Source organism: Chroicocephalus ridibundus, chromosome 9, assembly GCF_963924245.1.
Source record: "Chroicocephalus ridibundus chromosome 9, bChrRid1.1, whole genome shotgun sequence".
NCBI classification, from domain to species: domain Eukaryota; kingdom Metazoa; phylum Chordata; class Aves; order Charadriiformes; family Laridae; genus Chroicocephalus; species Chroicocephalus ridibundus.
In genome coordinates, this window is record NC_086292.1 from 14,250,279 (window position 1) to 14,269,289 (window position 19,011).

The window sequence follows — 19,011 nt, forward strand, 5'->3', positions numbered from 1 at the left end:
ATTAGGGGAGTACTAAAACATTTTCTTGTCATGTCACCTGAGTGTGCTCGTTTCTCCCGAGAGTGCTGTTGAAGGGGCAGCAGCTGTGTGGTCCCCCAGTCCCTGTCCTTCTGCTGGCGTGAATAAGTTGCTGTTTGCTTTATTTGGGAAGGGCACTGGAAAGTACTTTTGTGTGTGTCTCAAGGGGAGTGAAAGGCCTAATGTTTTCCATTTTCTGTCTCCTCCTTCTCTATTCCCTATTGTGAAGGAGAAAATCCTCCAGATGAGAAATTTTCCAGGCGCTTCCCTGCAGAGAATTTTGATTCAACCTGCCGTGCCCAGATGCCAGCTCATATTTATCAGGTGCACCCAGCCACTCCCCAGGTGAAACATGGGGCTGCTGGTGCATAGTAAACCCGAGAGGGAAGAATGGCAGTCACACAATTAAATCCTGGGCATATGCTAAAACTGTTTTTAATGTCTCCTGCCCTCACGGGCAGAAGATTGTGGACTTGGATTTGGAATGCTCTTGAAGTGTCACCAGAAGAGCTGTCAAATGTGTGCATGCAGAAATGGAGGCTTGGAAAATGCCTTTAATTGTGATTCCACTCTGCACAACACAGATTGTCATGCTTTGAGCGCAGGTTTGTTTGTATCAGGGACAGACATTGATACCACAGCTCCTATTGGGGCATGAATATTTCAACAACTGAAACGATGCCTGCCTGCTCCAGAAAAGAGCTGCTTACATCCTCGTTTGATCTTTTTAGCAAGCCTAGCCAGCTCAGGTTGGCATCCTGGTTATTTATTTCCTACAGGTATGGTCTCTGTTAGCTGTGCTGTGCTTTGACTCTCCTCTCTTCATTCCAAAGGCTCTGGGAACTCAAGTTGGGAAGAGGTGAGATTTCTAGCAAGAAAAAAAGACTAAAGCAGCTAGAATTTGCTCCCTATTTTCTTTCTTTTTGAGGAGGCACCTTGCACTTTGTAGGATGTGTGGACCAGAAAGAGGTGTGGTAATATTTGGAAGTATCTAAAGTGGCAATCCATGGGCACAACCTTCTCCTTTCATTTCTGCCCCACATCCTGCACCACACCTTCTCTCCGTGCTCTTATTCTCTCTCCACGTCTTCTTGCACTAGGGGAATGCAGAATCCTCCTCTCTAGTGGCATTAATGAATAATATTAAGCACTTCAGAAGGAATAAGCTGAGAGTGGAGCCTTATTCTTTTCTGCAGTATATTAACAGTTCATGCACAGAGAGTGTGTCTTGAACCCTTCTTTTTGAAAGCTATAGTGATACTGAAATGCTGGAACTCCTGGTACCATTGTGTGTTTCCGAAGTAAAATGCCTCCAGAGTATCTAATTAGGGGGCACTTCCTACAGCCCTGATCCGTAACGAAGGCAGCAAGAACTTTTGAGCAACTTGCTCTTCAGGGCATGCCCTCTCTTCTCCTATGGTCTGTGGAGCATGCTGAGCACGCAGGGTGAGTGCCAGGCTTCTTCATGTAATGAGGAAAAGCAATAGGAGTCTGGGTATGAGGTAGTTTTCTGATTCTAGGTCCGTAGTGTGTGGTAAGACCTCTCTCCTCTTCCTTAGTGAGCAGCAGCATGTGCATGAAGTTTCTAGGCCCACAGATGATGCAAGAGCTCAGTTACCCGATTCTTGAGTATTTTATTTTTTGAGCTGTATTTCATGGTGTTTGCATTGCTGATCCCGGCAGAATGGCAGAGTTTGACCTCGTGGGTACAGCGGAACACGTGTGATTCTCTGTTTGAGGAATACATCTGTTGGAGTAGTTATCCCGAGTATAATTGCCTGTGTACCAGAAGAGAAGTTACACATCGAGAGTTCTAGCTATGTATGGACCCCAGGAAGCAGTCTGGTGAACATAATCTTAAAGTCAACCCACAGTAGGACTTTTGGGCAAGGAGAGGGAAAAATCGTGCTCTTAGATATTGCAAACAGCCTCTAAAGCATAAGTTTTCATTAGACTGATGGCTTTTGTTGGTGGTGTCATTAGGCAAAAGATGGTTTGCACTGGTCTGTCCTGCAGTGTTAGCGAGACACTACGTTGCGATCCATGGAGCTGGCCGTGTCTGGCCACTGGTCCCCCTTGGCACAGAGAGGGCGGCTCAGGCTGGCCCAGGCTTATCCTCCCAGAGTGCTCACCTGAGTTCTGAATGTTGGTGCCAGAAGGCGGTGAGCAGCAGGTGCACGCTTCAAGAATTTTTCTTTACTCAGAGGATCTCAAAGCATATTTTCTGTGAAAACTGGTTTAAAGGTTTACAATAAATGGCTAAAAGTCAGGCCTGGAGAAAAACCAGGCCTGTGTTAAGGCAGGGTCTGACTGATGCAGGGGGGCTGGGTGCCAGGTTGAGTCCTGTCAGACACACTGCAAACACAAGGATGAAGTCAAATGTCCACAGTCATCAGTAGAGCACTGGCAGAGCAATGCAAGATATCAGTTAGATGCAAACATGATTGAATTTTTGTGTCCTGAACTTGCTGTGGGAGGCAGTGGTGTTGGTGTAACCAGGGACCTTCCAGACCTAGGCCAGTAGGTGCCCAAATGATAGAACTTGGGTCCGTGGTGACTCATGAGGACAATTTATGGCAGAACATTGCTTACTTTGTATGTCCTTTTTCAAAGCAGACCTGTGGTGCTAAGGACAGAAGAGTTCTGGCACCCCAAGGCTGCAGGGCTCATTTGAAACATATACACTGAAGGAGGGACACGTTGGATGAAGAATTGCTACTTGTGACATATCAGGTTTTAAACGCATCCGATACAAGGAGCTTGTGAAAGGATCTGTATTCAGGATGTGGCTTGTGCATAGAGCAGAAATGTTCTGGTTGGTGACAGTTTTAAAAGACAAGGCCTCCCCACCCCTGCTCAGCCACCGCTGCAGGCCAGTTGCTGAGCCGAGTATTGTAAGGTAGCCGTTACACAGGTGACCACGTAACACAGCGGGATTTATGATGGAAGATGTAGGGACTCTCTGGGGACTGGGGATTTAAAGGCTTTTTAGACACTTTGCACTGCATCTCACTTGTGCGTGTTTGGGAGGGGTGTCCTTGTATGCATGTATATCCTATGCAGACGTATTTTGAGTTGCTGTGTGTTTTGTCTGAATTTAGAAAAGGAGTGATTTGGAGAAAGAATCCTCCAGGAAATGTTGTTTTTGCAAGCATGGGCCTCTTGGCTGTGATTTGGGGGGGAGGAAGGGGTGGGAATGAGGGGGAGGTTCACTGAGGTTTTCTTCTTTTCTTGTAGCATTTTGGGAAAACTCCAGCCAAGGCCCACATACAGTCAAATGAATCAGCCACCCTTTTTGCCATAAGTAATTGGCAGCTCTAGCTGCAATGCAGTTTTGATGTATGGCTAGTACACTTTTTCTTAGTTAATTGAGAAGAAACACTGCAGTAGACGCATGATGTTGAGTTGTTGGTCTTTGTATGGAGTCTTTGAGCTAGTAGGGAGATACTGTAGGCTGCTTCTTGAGAGGCTGGAATTTGCTGCAAATTATATCCCATACTCTAGTCTGAAGGCAGTCGTTGCTGTTCATCTGCTATAGAAAACACATTTCTTGTTGCATACAAGTGTAGAGGGCACTGTAAGCTGGCACATGGCACTGTTGCTCAGTGCAGGGTTTTCTTGGAAGAGTCTCATTTTATAACAACTTCAAGAGAATATTCATGTTCTCAGATGAGTGACTGTTCTTGTGCTGACAAATAAAGCATTTTTGGCCTTCTCATATTCCTGTAACAAAATGAAATTCACTTGTTTTCTAAAGCATCTGGTGCCAATTCAGACTCAGAGCTTTCTGTGTCTGCTGTAAGATTTCCACTGGGCTTGGAAAACTTACCAGACAAGCTCAGCATTCACTACTGGAAGTATCTGGGGTAACTGGAGGGCTTTCTTGTCCTGGAAACAGGACATGTAGCAGTTGCCCTTGGCAGGCTAAGACTTGCCAAATGCCTTTTATTTCCTGTTGGAAGCCTAGTTTTACATGGAAGGACTATATTAGGTACACAACTGTAGTATCTGTTGGTAAATACTGGCTTTAATAACATACGCTTCACTTTAGCTGAATAACAACAGTGAGAGGTGAATGTTGAGCAGGGAAATAAGCGTGCTGTACTGGGGCAGTAACATCAGTGTTCTTTTACAATGTTTTAAATGGTAAATACCATACCTATTATTTTCATAGCATTTGAAAATTCATTAGAAACAAGTCCCTTTGAGGAACCTATAGTCATAAATGTGATTAACTCAGCCTTGGAATTTTAGTCACGGCCAAGGTTTCACTAAATGCTGTTCTAAACAGAGAAAACAAGCCTGGCCTCGAGTTATTCTTTCATGAGATTGCTTCATAGACAGGCAGCATGTGGCCTTTCTCCCTCCAGTTTCTGTGGGGGAAGAAAACATTCAAAGAAAGCACAGACGTTAAGTCTTCACAGGGGGCAAATAAAATGGTTGGCTCCATAGCATTTGCACCTGAAATGAAAACACAAAAGTAGCTATTTTTGCCCTATGCCTTTCTAGGGGGCGGAAGGGACTCTTAGGTGTCTGAAGACGCAAACACATAGAAAGCAGAATGGCATCTCCTTTCCATGCATACTTACCTGAACAACATTCCTGCTTGTTCGGTTCAATGTGTTATGTGTGTCTGGAGAGATTATATCCAGGCCAGCTGGGCTGAAGTTTGCTCTTTCTCTCTCCAGTTCACTGGACAAGTGTTTTACGTTTTCTTCAGCATAACTTTAAATGGACATTGCTTTACCCTGTTCTGTAAAGGAGCTGGTATTTCTACAACGCATTCTGTCATGTAAGTAACCTTTTTCTTTTCTGAACAAGGTCATTACATCATGATGCAGTAATCCTCTGCCTGTGGGATAAACCATCCTCTGTCTGTGTCTCTGTCTACTGCTCTTATCTGTGTTTGTTCTTTCTTAAAGTGTGCACAGGGGGAGGAGAAATGAGGGGAGAGTAGAAGTTTTGATTCTGGCCTGTTAAACTATGTTTAGAGAGAATAATGCATGGGTTGTCAGATGCAAAGGGCTGTTGTCTCACAGAGCTATTGCTTTGATACTTTATCCACAAAGAGAAGTTCCAGAGTCTCAAGTCAGAAGAGCCTGGGGATGAAATTACACCTTTGCCAAGCTCTGACAGGTTAAACTTTACGGAGATGCAGGTAGCAAATTATCCACAGACTGAATTGCAAAGGAGGGCTTTAAAATGGGCTTTAAAAACCTGCTGGGAAGATTGAGTGGATAAAAATAGTTAGTTCGTGTATCCCTCTTTTTGTCTGTAGAGCTAAAAGCAACCTGCAAAGGAAGAACAACGTCGTTATCTTGGTCTCAGCCCAGAGGAACCTGGGGGATGGAGCAATGCCACTGTGGGTGAAGCGGGTCTGCACGGGAGCGGCAGCAGGACCCAGCCATCTTGCTGCCTGCCCCATTGTCTGGCCAGTAGACTAAGTTGCCTCCCTGCTTATTGCAGTTTCTAATTTGTCTTGTATGTGTCTGTGCACTTTTTCCCGGTCAGTTTATACCGCATTATATCATTCATGGCCAGCCTCGGGTGTGCCCGATGAAGTATGGTTCATAACTATTTTTGATTCATTTCTGAAGGGATTAGGTGACGTGGTTGCCTGGACAGCAGGGAGTGTACTTGGTGACCCGATGGGTCTCTCCCAGTCCTGTGTTCCTATGTAACATGATGTGATGCCATCTAAACTGCATCAAGATGCCCGTGATGTAATTTCAAACTGTCTGGCCTGAGCGTCAGTGAAGTTAGGGAGGCTGCGCATGTGCAAGATGGGATTGGCTTTGATTATGTCTATTTAGCCCAAATAGTAGGTAGTAGATAGGCAGGGTTTGGTTCAAAATGAAACCAGTTAACTGAGCAGAGAAAGTAGTGCAGATCTATTAGTGGTTGATTCCATCTTTCACCTGCTCCAAGAGGAAATAGCCCATCGTATTCTACTGTGCAGCTCCAAGTCCTGTTGCAGATTAAGACAAATAACTAAGTTGAGTCATCTGGTTGTAGTGTCTCAACAAACTACTTAAAAAGATGTCAGGCCCTCATTGTGGGTGGATGTTAAAGTGGCAGAGCTATCAAAGAAACACATCTAGAATCACATGAAGGCTTCACTGTTACTGTCATGCCATACTTTATAGCTGCTCAGAGCATTGCAGTGATAGAGCACGTGTCCTCCAATGTGCATGTGATAGACTCCTGTAGCTGTCAGCAGGACAGGACTATGATGGACACCTTGAAGGGCATGCTGGCGTGGGTACAGTTCTGTGCTCACATGCCTTTACAGCTATCAAAACAGATACGTGCATCAAGTTGCTTGGAGTGCAAGCAGAGGAGCTCGGATTGGGCTGTGCCCACCTGTAGACTTAGCTGTGGCTGAGCAGTCCCTGTCCCAGTCAAAAGGGACACCAGTTAACAGCCACCTTATGATAGTATTTCTATGCTTTGCACTTCTCCCTATTTTATGATATCACACAATCCAAGAGTCTTTTCGTAGAGATTGCATTGCTGACAGCATCTTCATCCATGTCTCAGCTGTGCTGCCTCTGTCGATGAGAATAGGCTCTGTGTAGTTTGGTCCAATGTCACAGTGTTTTAATGGAGGAGGGGAGATTTCTAAATGAGAATTCATTATGCTCTTTTATCGTTGCCTGTTACTAGAAAAATTCTAGCAAATGAATTTGTGCTACTTCATTTGCATTACTGGTTTGCTTCTGCTTAATTCTGGCAGAACCCTTGGACCCAGATTCCAAGGGGATGACCACGTTGTAGGAAAAACATGGTCACAGCAGAACTTCCCAGCCATTAGTGATGACAGTTTTGACTTTTCTACAGGCTAAATTTCAGAGCAGCATTGATTTTTATTTCTTCATGTAACTTGTGATTTGCTGAGTTATAGCTGACAGCAGCTTTTCTGTGTCCTTAAGGGGTCATTCTGCATGTGTGTGTGTGTGTGTGTTTGAAAACTGCGGAATTACATCTTAAAAAGAAAGTCCTCTAAACTTGCTTATCTGAGTGTAATACTTTTCCCTTTGCACTTAGTTTTAAAGCCAAATGTCATGAAAACAACTTTCAGAGCTTTAATGTGGGCTCATAATTTTCTCATTGATGCTATTAATATTGCATGCCCACTTGCTCCATGGCGGGTGTCAGCGCTCGCTAACAGCAGCCATCTGTGAGAAAGGAGCTGCTTCCTGGCGTGGAGTAAAATTTAGGCCAGCTGTGGATGCTGGAACCACATCTTAGAGACTGTCCCTCTGGGTTCTCCCTTCCCTGTGCTTTGCCTGAGACCCCGCACCGAGCAGAATTCCCGGTGCCCAGGATCCCACAGCCTGTGGAGCTGCATTTCTGGGTTAATGTCTGTGCCTCACGCTCTCAAGGCAGAAGGTAGGGCCTGAATTATTACCGCATTGGGCTTGTGCTGTTGTCATTCCAGAAAGCTGATATCCCGCCACTCAAGGGATTCGCCCATTTCAGTCCATTTAACTGTGAAGTAGTTACCAGCAAATTATGCTCTTGTTCAATTTGGGCAATACTTGAAACTCGACATCTCCCCCTGCACCCGTTCAGCACAATGGGTCTAGTGAAACAAGAGAAAATGCAGTTGCAACTCTGGCCTGATAGTTTGGGGGAAGCCAGTTTTCCTGTATTTTTTCCTGTGATGTTGGAAAAATCTTATCACTCTGCCTTCTAGCTTTTAATTCCTGGAAATATAAACAGGTTAGAACTGAGAGAGCAGGGGAAAACAAACTCCAAGCAGCATCCCAGGTAAGTCTTACATATACAGGATGTGTGTTTTGCTGCACGTTGAATTGCTTTGGAGTCAGGCTTCAGAGATCTGAATGGATTTTCAAACCTGTGTCAGAGCTCAGTGGTGAGATTACTTTCAGCAAAAAAACAATCTGTCAGTACTGTTCTCTAAGTCTGCGTTAACTGTCTTACTAGGGGTTTCATGACACATCTGCTCTCACAGAGGCCAGTCCTTATGAAAAATAATGGCCTTTGGCCAAATCCTGCCTCCAGTTATGTGGTCTGACATCACAGAATTTAATTCACAGAATTGAGGTTTATAAAGTAGCTGTGTTTAATAACTGCAATAGTTCTCATCTTGATGGTGACGCATAAATAGCATTTGCAAGAGGAACATGGTCTCAAGATTTCTGCCATTTCCCAGTGCACATTCCTCCTTTCTATAGCTTCCTTTCAAAGTCCTTTCCCTCTCACAAGGTTTCTTTTCTCAAACAGAGTTCTTGGGACGGGTGTTTTGCAGATGGCTGTAGGCATAGGCCAGTCACTGAGAAAAGGGCTTCTACCCTGGAGGTGCTTCCTTATAGACAGGGAAAAGAATGGATGGTTCTGCTGTCCGAGTGGCCTTGAGAAGAATAGAAACTTATTTCTTTGAGGGCAAGTGGACGTTCTGCAAAGACTTAGGAAGTGATTCATCTCTGTTTACACAGTCTGCAGTATCAGCTTGTCAGACTGGGATCGTATGTTGCACTTTATGATATAATGCCCCTGAATGTGAATCATATCAAGGCACTCTTACAGTTTGCAGCAGCCAAAGTTATATTAGTGCTGATGATAATTGCCAAAAGAGTATCATGATCTACCTGGGTAATCATGACTGGGTTCTATCAGTAACACTGAACACTCATCTTCTGATAAAGGCCGCACCTTGCAACTGTTGTAAAACTTTGCTGAGCTGGGAATGGTACAAGCCCAGAGAACTAGCACAAGAATCTGCCTTGGTGGCTGGTCACATAACTGGCCACATGTAAATGTGGCCCACATGTGTGGGATCAGAAGACAGATTAGGCTAGACCTGGGTTTATACTTTTCTTCCTCAGACTTCTCTGTTATAGAAATCAGTGGAAGTACTCAAAGGCAAAGAGTCAGAGAAACTTCTCTTTTAGCTCACAGGTCGTCAGAGATTTTGTATTACCTGATATGAATCCTGGTTCAGACTTAAAGGAATGCAGTCCCAGATGGTTCAGCAGCTCCCAATTTTTCCATTGCAAATACCAGAACTATGGTGATTTCTGGAGGGAGGCCAGGGCCTGAAATGGGCTGTAGAAGCACCAGTAGCTGTCTCAGTTGTGTAGGTGGGTTCTTGATATTGAAGATGTTAACTTTGGACAGGCTCCATAAGTCTAAGTAACTGCTGCCTGGCAGGTAAGTGTAAGTATTTGCTGTCCACAATGGATGGTGAGACATGTGCAACTAGAGCTGGATTCTCACAGGAGCTGAGTACTGCCTTCTGCGTGCAGTAGTTTCTCTGCTGCATTACTGAATGCTATCATATTCTTTGAAAGCAAATAAATTAAGTTCTACTTGTGGTTGGCAAGAAATTTATGGATAAGATGTTCAGCGCAGGAATTTTGTTTTAAGGAAGTCCAGGGAGTCACTGCAGCAATGGTACAGATTCAGGTGGAGGCCTTGCGTGAGGCGCAAATGGGCTGTGCAGTGAGGTCTGGTAGCGTCTTCTGCTCAGGCTGGTGTTTCTTTCTGAATGAAGATTGAGGTGAGCTCCGTTTTGCTAAAGAGAACACGGAGGCTCTCTGTTTCATTGGTAGATGCTGTTTGTTGTCTCCTTCATAAAATCCTCGACAGAAGAAAGAATTCTTCATGGCGAAAAGTGCTCATGCCAAGTAAAACAACAAGAGGTAGTGGCTTGAAATAGAGTTAAAGATTTCTAGGAGAAGCACGAAGTGTATTCTGTTTTCAATGCATGCCTTATTGCCACATCTTAGATATTCCTTGATAACATTTCTAGTCAGCAGGCCCTTATCCATTCTCTACCAGTATTAGTTGCTGCTTAATGACATATAATTATATTGGTTCTTTATCACTCAACTTGCCAAGTCGTTTATCTCTTGGTAGGAAGGATGGAGAGGAGAATTTATAGCCTTTCTGTCTCTTCATGTTCTGCAACGCAAATGCACATTTTGCCAAAGCCTTGGGGAAAGTGCATTATCTGAAATTGCAGGCGATTGCACACCTAGAAACAGGGGTGTTGCACACTGCCTGCACTGATAATCTAGCTGAGTCCTTTTAATACCATGTTACTCCAGATCCACAGAGTTTGGTAAAAAGGAGATCAGTGAGCTGGATAATAAACAGTAATTTCTGATGTGTGCATGTACAGCACTCACATGCACGTAAATGAGCTTTTTGACAGCTGTTGCCAGCAAGTTATCAAAGCAGGTGTTTTACTGAGGCTAGATAGGTAAAGAGCAGAGGTGTGTAATTCCTGGGGCACCAGAACAAGTGCAGTGTTCTCTTCCAGGGTATAAGGTGACACTGCAGCTAGAGGGGAGCTGGTCTCCCCTCCGTTGTCCATGGAAGTCAGCGTGGGGCAGCTGCTCACCAAGGCACTTGCTGCTGGGAGGGGGCTGTGTCCTGTGCTGATGGACATGCTGGAAAAGCAGACTTGGGTGCATCTTTGAGAACTGCAAGCACAGCTTTGGCTGCAGAGTAGATGCTTCTTTGATTGTCTAACTTACAAAGAAGGCAATCCATCCTGTCAGTCTGGGAGGAGGAAGTTCTGGGCTTGTCAGAAAAGTGTCAGCAGCTCAACTGATTCAGTTATAAATCACTTGCTTCGAGTGGTGTGGACACTCAGTGTAAACGTGCTTGTGCAAATTCCAGCCTTTGCTTTGATCTATTTTGTGCAGTTGGATTGTCAAATTAAGTAATACTGGCTGCTGAAAGAGTTAGGTCTGCTTTAGATGTGTTGGCATTAAAGTTTAGATTGTAATAAGTCACTTTCTAAGGAGAGTCTGGCCGGTGTCTTCTGTGTTGTCAGTTTGGGTGAAGAAGCCGAAGGGAAGGCTGATGAGTTCCAGTAGACCCAAGTCCTGGTAGTCCTCTCCTCCCCTCTGGTGGGAGTTACCGCTCTCAGAGCCAAGTTGCAAGAATGTGTGCTGCTTCCTTTGTCACTGCGGGGTTGGAAAGTTAGCCCAAGTGCCTTCAGTGGCACCTTAAGATGAGTCAGCAGATGCTACGTACAAGTGGTGTAGTACAGACACATCCTCTCTTCTGCCAGCTTTTCTGGGTGAACAGTAGTTTTTGGCAGAAGGGCTTCTTCAGATAGTTTCATGGGGCAGAGTCATGTCACAGGGCCGCATTTGCACGTTAAGAGCGTGTGGCCCTGTGCCCTCCATCTCCAGAGCTCTCTTAAAAGGTTTTAGGCCAAGATCATCACTCGCTTGTTATAACTCACATGCTGTGCTTGGAAGAACTGATTCATGTGGAGTCCAGCATCTCAGATTCATAGGAAGGACAGATCCAAGTTGCCTGTGGCCTGTGTGTTGGAGAGCCACGATAATAATGGGAAATGACAGCAATACCTCACCTTCTACCTTTTCCAAGCACTCTCCAGCCATTAACTAATTAATAATCTACACAGAATGCCTGGGAGGTGGCCAGCAGGCTGGTTCATTGTTGGAGGAAGGTTGATTGGAGATTCTAATGTCCTTGGACTCTTGATGGCCTGGTCACCGTGTGTGCACAGCACCGCTTACAGGTAAGTGGAACCTGAGCTCTTTCCCTGTCGTAGGCCTGGTCAGAAACAATTTTCTCTTCTATATCTCCCTGGCACTAAGACCTTTTAAAGCTTTTCAGAAAAGAGTGGGAGTGGAAGAAATGTTATTAAGAAGTTTTCACAAAGGAGTGGAAAAACTGTTCCAGGGGAATCTGGTTCCCCTGCCAGGATACTTGACAGGCTGGTGCCTGTGTTGGAGCTGGGTTTCCAGCCCCAAGTCCACACTTTCTTCAGCTGCTCTCTAAGGGAACAGAAATGTTGTTCCCCCTCTGTTTCATCCACAGACATGTCCTTCTGGTGAAGCCTTCCAGAACAGTGGCATATTCCCGTGAAAAGATTCTCTTTCAAGCCACTGACATGTAACTTCCTGAAAAATTCATGACCAGCTCCAGTCAGAGAGCTTGGCTCTCCCAGGAGCATGTCCTGTGCCTGTTGGATTGCGACATTCCCGCGGGGAGGCAGAATTGTAAGTACAGGATCAGTTCCAGGTGACCAGGGATTTGTTACAGCATAACTGTAGCCACTGAGAAATGAGGGAATTGAGGCACATTGTAATTATGCAATTGGCTGGAGTCTCCGTGATAAGTCAGTTACAGAGCAGAAGAGAACAGCAGATTCCTGGTGCTTCCCCCTGTGCTCCTGCACATGGAGGCAGGACGGGAAAAGCCCTTCACCCTTCTGAGTGTTGAATTTGATTTAGATGTTGAAGGCTGTATTTTTAAAAGGTCTTAGCTCCCCTTGAGAACAGCAGGAATTACAGGGATGTCAATACCAGAATTAATCATTTTTTTTGGAAGAAATCGGCCACTAAGTGATGTAGCCGAAGGGAATCAGAGGCCGCAAACATGCGGAGGGGATGTGGTCAGTGCATCTAGCACAAGAGTATTCAGTAAGTGATGTGATAGCTATAGGCAAATGTTTGAATGTCAAAATATCAAGGTAAACATAGCAGAGGGTTTGCACCTTTACAAGGACAAGACAACAGTGTGGCAGGTAAGGCTTAGTGCTGCAAACCACCTGATGGCACAGAGGTGGAGGGATGATAAAGCTGACTTTCCATAGAGCTTTATCTGAACTGGACTGTTCTGGATGGTGGATAACTAGCTAGTGCAGCAGTACACTAGGGCAAAAGATGATTTTGCTGTCATTGTCTTCAACTGGCAGTGATTGCTGTTCTCTGGAGTATAGGAGATGCTTTGTACAATTTCATTCGGAATATAGATTTGATATATTAGACGCTGTGTGTACAGGGGGCAGAACCTAGGAACTCCAGTTGTATTTCTTGGTTGGAGAGCTTACAACTGCTAGTGGAGAATGCTAGACAGCAAGAGGAGGAGTCTGGCTCTTGGGGTGTATATCAGGGACAGGTGGTGGCATGTTTGTTAATTGATCTCATTTTATATCCATAGATTTATTAGGGCAATTTGGAGTGGTAATTTAATCTCTGTGCATTGATTTCCTGATTTGTAAGCTCTTTGCAGACTGATGCCTGTGTTCTGCCTAGCTCAGGTAAGCTCTGTTCAGCTTCTGATGCCAAGGGTGAGCTTTGTCTGGCACAGGCTGTGTGGTGTATAGTCTGCAGTGTCTGGCTTTAGTGCTTTTTCTCATTTAGGCTGAAAGGCTGAGACTTCTGGCAGTTGAAAGCCCAGGATTCTGGCCCTGGCTCTGCAGACAAGTGTGTGATTTGTCTAATAAGAATTCTCTGATCGCTCCAGAAGTGCTTTGAGATTATCAGAGTTAGGGTTGGGTGTCACTGAAATTTACCTATGTGGTGTCTAGGGGTTTAATTAATTGTAGCTGGTGAACAGCTTTGTAAACCTGAGATAAGTGACTCTAGTCACAAATGTTATCATTCTCTATAAATATTTTCTAGATAATGGAAGAAAAATATTTTAAAACACAAAAAGTAATACAGGAACAAGATCTGTGAAGTGTTGTATTTCTTTAGGAGCTGTTGCAGGCTGAATTGAATCTGAAGACAATGAAATAGTTATAAACCATGGTGCGATGGCCCACATTTTCCAGGGGAGGCTCGTTCAAGTGTGCACACCATTCTGCGTCAGCCCGAATTAGACTCGCAGGTCCCAGGATGAAATGGAGAAGCAGGTACAGCACTGGTACAGCAGGACTTTCATGTTCGTGGCACGCATGGAAAATGATACAGGGCTGCCCATTCTGAGCCATGGGCTTTGCCTTCACGCTTTCTTTCTTCCCAGGGTTTGTGCGTTTACTAGCTGGCATCTTGGCGTTTGGCCCCAGGGTGGCAGGAAGCCTGGTTTTCAGCATGCTGAGCCTTAGAGATGCCCTTGACTTCAGTGGAGGCAGAGGGAACTTAGTCCTTTGCAGGACTGGGCCAAGTGTGTCTGAGTCAGAGAAAGGGCAAACAGCCAGGACATTTTCCTCACAAAGGCAAGGAAGCTGAATTCATTTAGTTCTTAAAGAAGTGTTCAGCTCCTCGGATTGGAAGGGCCCATAGAAACCTGATACAGCATTACTGGAGTCTATTCGGTGACTTCAGTGGGAATTGAATAAGACTCTAAATGTGTTAAAGTCTTTGCACTTTTAGCTGTAATGATGATGCTGATAAGCGGAATGGAATTAAAGATAATAGAGGAAAGAGCTGTCTTCCCTGTACTGTTATCTGGTTTCTCTTGATAGAAATGTCTGCATCTAGATTGTTTCAGGTTCTGTTTTGTTTCGTTTCCTCATGGTATCATACGCTCTTTAATAAATAATTTGTGGTTCTTTGTGACAATTTTCTTTACTCCTGAAGAGAGGAGATCCAGTTTCGCGTCCCTTCTGCCTTTGAGGTGTGTAGTTGCAAACAGCTTCTACCATCTCTCTCTTCTTAAGGTTTCCTCCTGTTTACAGTTGTGCCTGCACCTTGGGAAAAGTTTACTTAATGCAAGGTAAATATTTTCCTTCTCTGGTACACAAAGGTTTTATTGTCTTATTTTGTTTCTGATGACAAATAAGAGCTGCTTGAGCTGCAAGAAATGATTAATTTTGCGAAAGAACCTTCATCTCTTAAAAGTGGGAGGATGCTTTCATTCAGGTATAGAGACTAAACAAACAGGACAGGTGGTCACTGCCCTTTGGTAGAGGCTGCTCTTAGGTTTTCCTCTGAAATTTACCACAAGGAGGGAAAAAAACCCCGAACGCTTACACTAGTAGGTCTTTGGCTAGTTTTCCGCTGTAGCTTTCTCCTAGCCCAGATCTGCGTGTCTCACTGATGGGGCAGATCTCTGAGCTGCCAAGTGGTGCTATCAAAGATTGGGGTGCAAGCACGTATTTTTTGTTGCTGTAACTTGTTTTACCCAGGACAGTGGTACTCTAATGAGAATGGTTGGCGATGGTGCATGTTATCAGCAGAAGTTCTGAGGACATTGCTGGCTGGTATATCATGACACATAGTCTTGCAAAGAGAAGTTAGTATTTTTTTCTTGTGATCTGACCTGTCAGGGAGCCAGTATTGAATTACTGTCTGCAGCACTCTGAAATTGCTTGGAGTCTCCCATTAGAGTTAGGTAATAATTTGGTGTGTTAATCTCCTGTCTTCTCTTCCACTGAGGCATGCATGTTGCATTCTGTAAAGTTTCCATTTCTTTGTGTGTTTGCTGCCATTAGTGACCAACCAGGAAGTGCTATACACTGCTCTCTGAAGAACATGGGCAATTATCCTTTGGATGTACTCTATGGGGTTGTTTTTCTGGTCCTTTCTCCTGGCTTGTGACCCAAGTGACCCAGTGCTGGTGACTTGTAAGGTGTGGATGGAAACGACACATTCCAGGGAGCGTAGCTGGTGGCTCCTTTCCTGTCTGAGCAAATGTACTGTGTGACCTGCTAGGCATTGGCTGGCAAATGGAATGGGACACTGGCTTTCCAAACTTGCTGTTGTTAGGTTTGCTTCTGAGGCATGTTGGTGTTGCTCAGAGCTGCCATGTAGGACTTTGGTACCTCAGGACAGGGCAGGGAAAAGCAGGCATCTGCCTAAGGCTGTAAATTAGGGAGGAGCCCACACAATCATGCTAGTAGCAGAGCAACTTCTTGTACACCAGCTTCTTTGAGTGGCTCAAGAGATAAGGATTGATCCAGGTCTCTAGCTCAGTAGCAGGCTGCCGGGGCTGTGCTACCTGTGTTCCCAGCTCCTGGCCGTGACTGCCTCCAGCCTTGCCCTGCTTAGTGGAGACAGCAGGCTGATGAGCAGCCCTTCCAGCTGGGGTGGGACCATCTGGCCAGGCTCCCTGAGGTGACCCTGACCCCACCCTCTGCTGTGGAGGACCCCTGAGCTCTAGGGTGGAGGTTCTTGGTCCCTTAGCTCTGCCTGTCACCGCAGTGCGTGCTGATGGCCTCGGATGTTCCCAGACTTCAGAGTCTGCAGAGCTTCTCCAGTCAGTACACTGCAAGGTGCTCATCGTGTCTTCTGCTCTGAAGAATTTCTTTAAAGGCCTCATGGGTAAATGCAGGGCCAGGAATTAACCTCACTAGGAATAGGCTCACTCAGTGATGATTCTTAGATCATGGTTAGTCTTTGTGACCTGTTAGTTAGTGTGGCTTTTAATTAGTTTCGTGTATTCTGTGTTCTTTTTCTGCTCTAGTTTTTTAACCAAAGCCTGTTGTCTTCTAAGGCCTTCTAGGGACATAAGTTTCTAAGAAAATAGTAATATTTCTTTATGAAACATGTTTATCATTTCATGTTTGCATGGCCCTGCAGCCAAGCAGTGGATGGTTCTGTCTGTCAGCTTTTGTTAAGCTAAAGTGATAATGCCTCTGGTTCTGTGAGGTTTTCTTATCAACAGCTTGTATTTGCCCACTGACCTCAGAACATTTTTTTTATTCTACGTTTTCAACACTTGGTGGCATTTCTCCAGTTTAAGATTGTGTCTTATCATTGCAGCTGGCTCTACAATCCAGCTGGAACCAAACTGGTCTTTGATTTAATGGCACAGCAGCAAACATAGCTGTAGAATGGCTGGCAGCTTCTTTTGCAGAGCCTGACTGTTGAGAGTCTGTTCGTCTGCTCAGGTGGTACTGCAGAGATCCTTCTTTTCACAGGGGCGTCCTCAGTCACTGCATTCACTCTTGTTATTTACATCCTGGATAAACTGCATCATAAAGGTATTCTGTTTCCTGTATGTGTTTACCCCATTGCTCTGAGCTGATAATTTTAATTTTGTCTATATTTCTGTACTGTGCTCTGGACCACAAAGCCTACATTTCCCGGCAGTCTGTCTCTCCATGCTTCCTGGGTTCCTTTAACCACATTCTTGGTGCAAATGCTCTCGCTCTTTGGGCCTGTCACTCTCTTTCACGCTTGCTGGATAGTTCGGATGTCCGTGCTGTTTGGAGTCATTTTTCTAGAGCTAGCTCGGGAGCCTCGCAGTCTCCCCTGTAAAGCAAACAATGTGTATCTCAGGCTGTTGCCTGTTTCACTAGGGGACCTCTACTTTCTCTAGAGTTACACATAGACATGGTGACGCACAGCTCTGCCACCAAAGCATTTATTCTTTTCTCTGCTTCATGATTTTGCCTAAACAATAGAGCCTTTAGACAGGTTCATTTTGTCTGAGATCAGACAATATATCAGCTGTTCTGGGTTTTTCTTTTTTAGACACTGTCCTTGGCAACAGTGTCTTGCTCATTTCTTGTAGTTTTCTGCCACTTAGAAAATCATTTCACCTGCATTTTTCTTTTCCTCCTCAAGGACGGATCAGTGTACAGGCTCTGTTCTTGATCCTATTGACTTCTTTTTTCCTAGCAATCCAGCATTTCCAGAGGTTTGATATCTGCCCCAGTACTCCCTGGGTTTTTTCAGTTCCTAGGAGGTATTTTGTGGGCCTCTTACTCTCTCTTCTTCACTTGCTATCAGGGTTGTTGACACTGTATTGCAGGTACTGTGTGCTGAGTAACAACACGATTGCTGTCAGGTTTCTGAAACTAAACTGGCTCTTTATTAGGTTCTTTAAAGTCTGATAGATCTGGCAAAATAGAAACAGCCTCCCATCTACATTAACAGCAAGGGAGAGAGCCGAGTTTCTCACAGGGCAAGAGCAGAGACACAAAGACAGCAAGTAACATGTCTGAGGTCGTTTATGAAGTCTGTGGCAGGTGTCCCATGCTCGTACCCTCAGCACGTGACTCTGTCTCTCAGTATATCCTGCAAGGAAACAAAACAACAAGCAGAGCCCTGCTCCTGTCCCCTGCTGAAGACCAGCTCCAGGCACTGGTTTGTACCAAGACAGAGCTACAGGTACTGTGAGCCCAGAGGCTGGCAGTGTGCTGCCGGTTCCCTCGTGTCCCACCATCTTCCCATAGCTTCCACTGTTCCTCCTGGGATAGGGCCTGGGAAGAAATGCACCTACATTGCTCACTGTGGACATGGGTATCTTGTAGCCAGGTACCTATTTGAGGTGGCAGTTGCTGCTATCTGAGCCAAGGCGCAGCAGTTTGCTGCTGCTGTGTACACATGGAAACGCTCTTTACGGTTTCACGTCAGCCAGAGTTTGTCAGTACCTGGAGTGAGGCACGGGCCCGTTGAAGGCCGCCAGAGGGAATTGCAAGATTCTGCAGCTCTATGCAAAGGAAGCACGGAGACATCCCATCTTCTGTCCGCTCTCCAAGTTGGCTGGTCGTGAGCGGTCTCTAGCTGGGTACTGTGCCTGTACGCGGTGTGTTTGCTCAGGCACGGTGCCTCCTCGCTGGCATCTCGGTGCCCTCGCACGGGCTCTGCAGGCTGTGTGCCCAATGCCCACCTGTGGATGTACGCCTGGGGAGAGCAGTGCACCTCCGAACCCTTGGCCCTTCTTTGTAACGACTGCAGCATAAAGACCGGCAGAGGAGTGGTTAAGATTTTCTTGGACTACTTCTGTCCTTGCATACTGCTTCTCTGTTGTCCTCCCCAGTTCTCGGTCTGCTTTGCTTTTTATAGAATTTGTAACAATGCAGCTGTCATTTTGTGCCTCAAAATCCTCAATTAATATACTTCAGTTTTCTTTTAAGGCCTGAAGTTGTTGTAAATAGAAAGTAGGGGGTGTCAAACAGTAGTAGGCTTCAGCCAGCAGCAGGGTAAATGTTGATGAGCTGTTTTAAGAACAAGTTTCTTTGCAAAGCTTTTATGCCATAGATTTGATGTATGCCTGGCACAAGGAATCTATTTTGGGTCCTGTTGTTGTCCTCTTTCCTCTTCCCTTGCTTTTTTGTTTGTTTACTTGTTTCTGTGCTTTTTGATGGTTCCTTATTTTTGGTGCTTTCTTTGACCTAATACAAGATTGCATTACTGTTGTCTGCTGCTCTGGGAGTTTGTACTTTTGTAGGGATTTGCATTCGGACCTCAGGCTGCTTTAGAAACACCTACTGAGCAATGGAGGTGCTTCATTTTTAAAGGCTCTGCGTGTTCTGGACAGAGACGTTCAGAGATGGGGGTACCCTGATGTTTTGGGAACAGA

General features: G+C 45.2%; 1 protein-coding gene across 4 annotated transcripts in view; it reads left to right on the top strand.

Moving 5' to 3' along the window:
- PAK3 (p21 (RAC1) activated kinase 3) overlaps nt 1-19,011 on the top strand; it is a 140,443-nt gene that overhangs the window by 68,639 nt on the left and 52,793 nt on the right. Inside the window, exon 1 of one of the 4 annotated variants that reach the window (XM_063345615.1) lies at nt 4,713-4,810. The exons of the other annotated variants lie outside the window; for them this stretch is intronic. The gene's annotated coding sequence lies outside the window, so the exon portion shown is untranslated. Of the gene's footprint in view, nt 1-4,712; nt 4,811-19,011 lie in introns of those variants that run through there. 4 annotated transcript variants of the gene reach the window in all.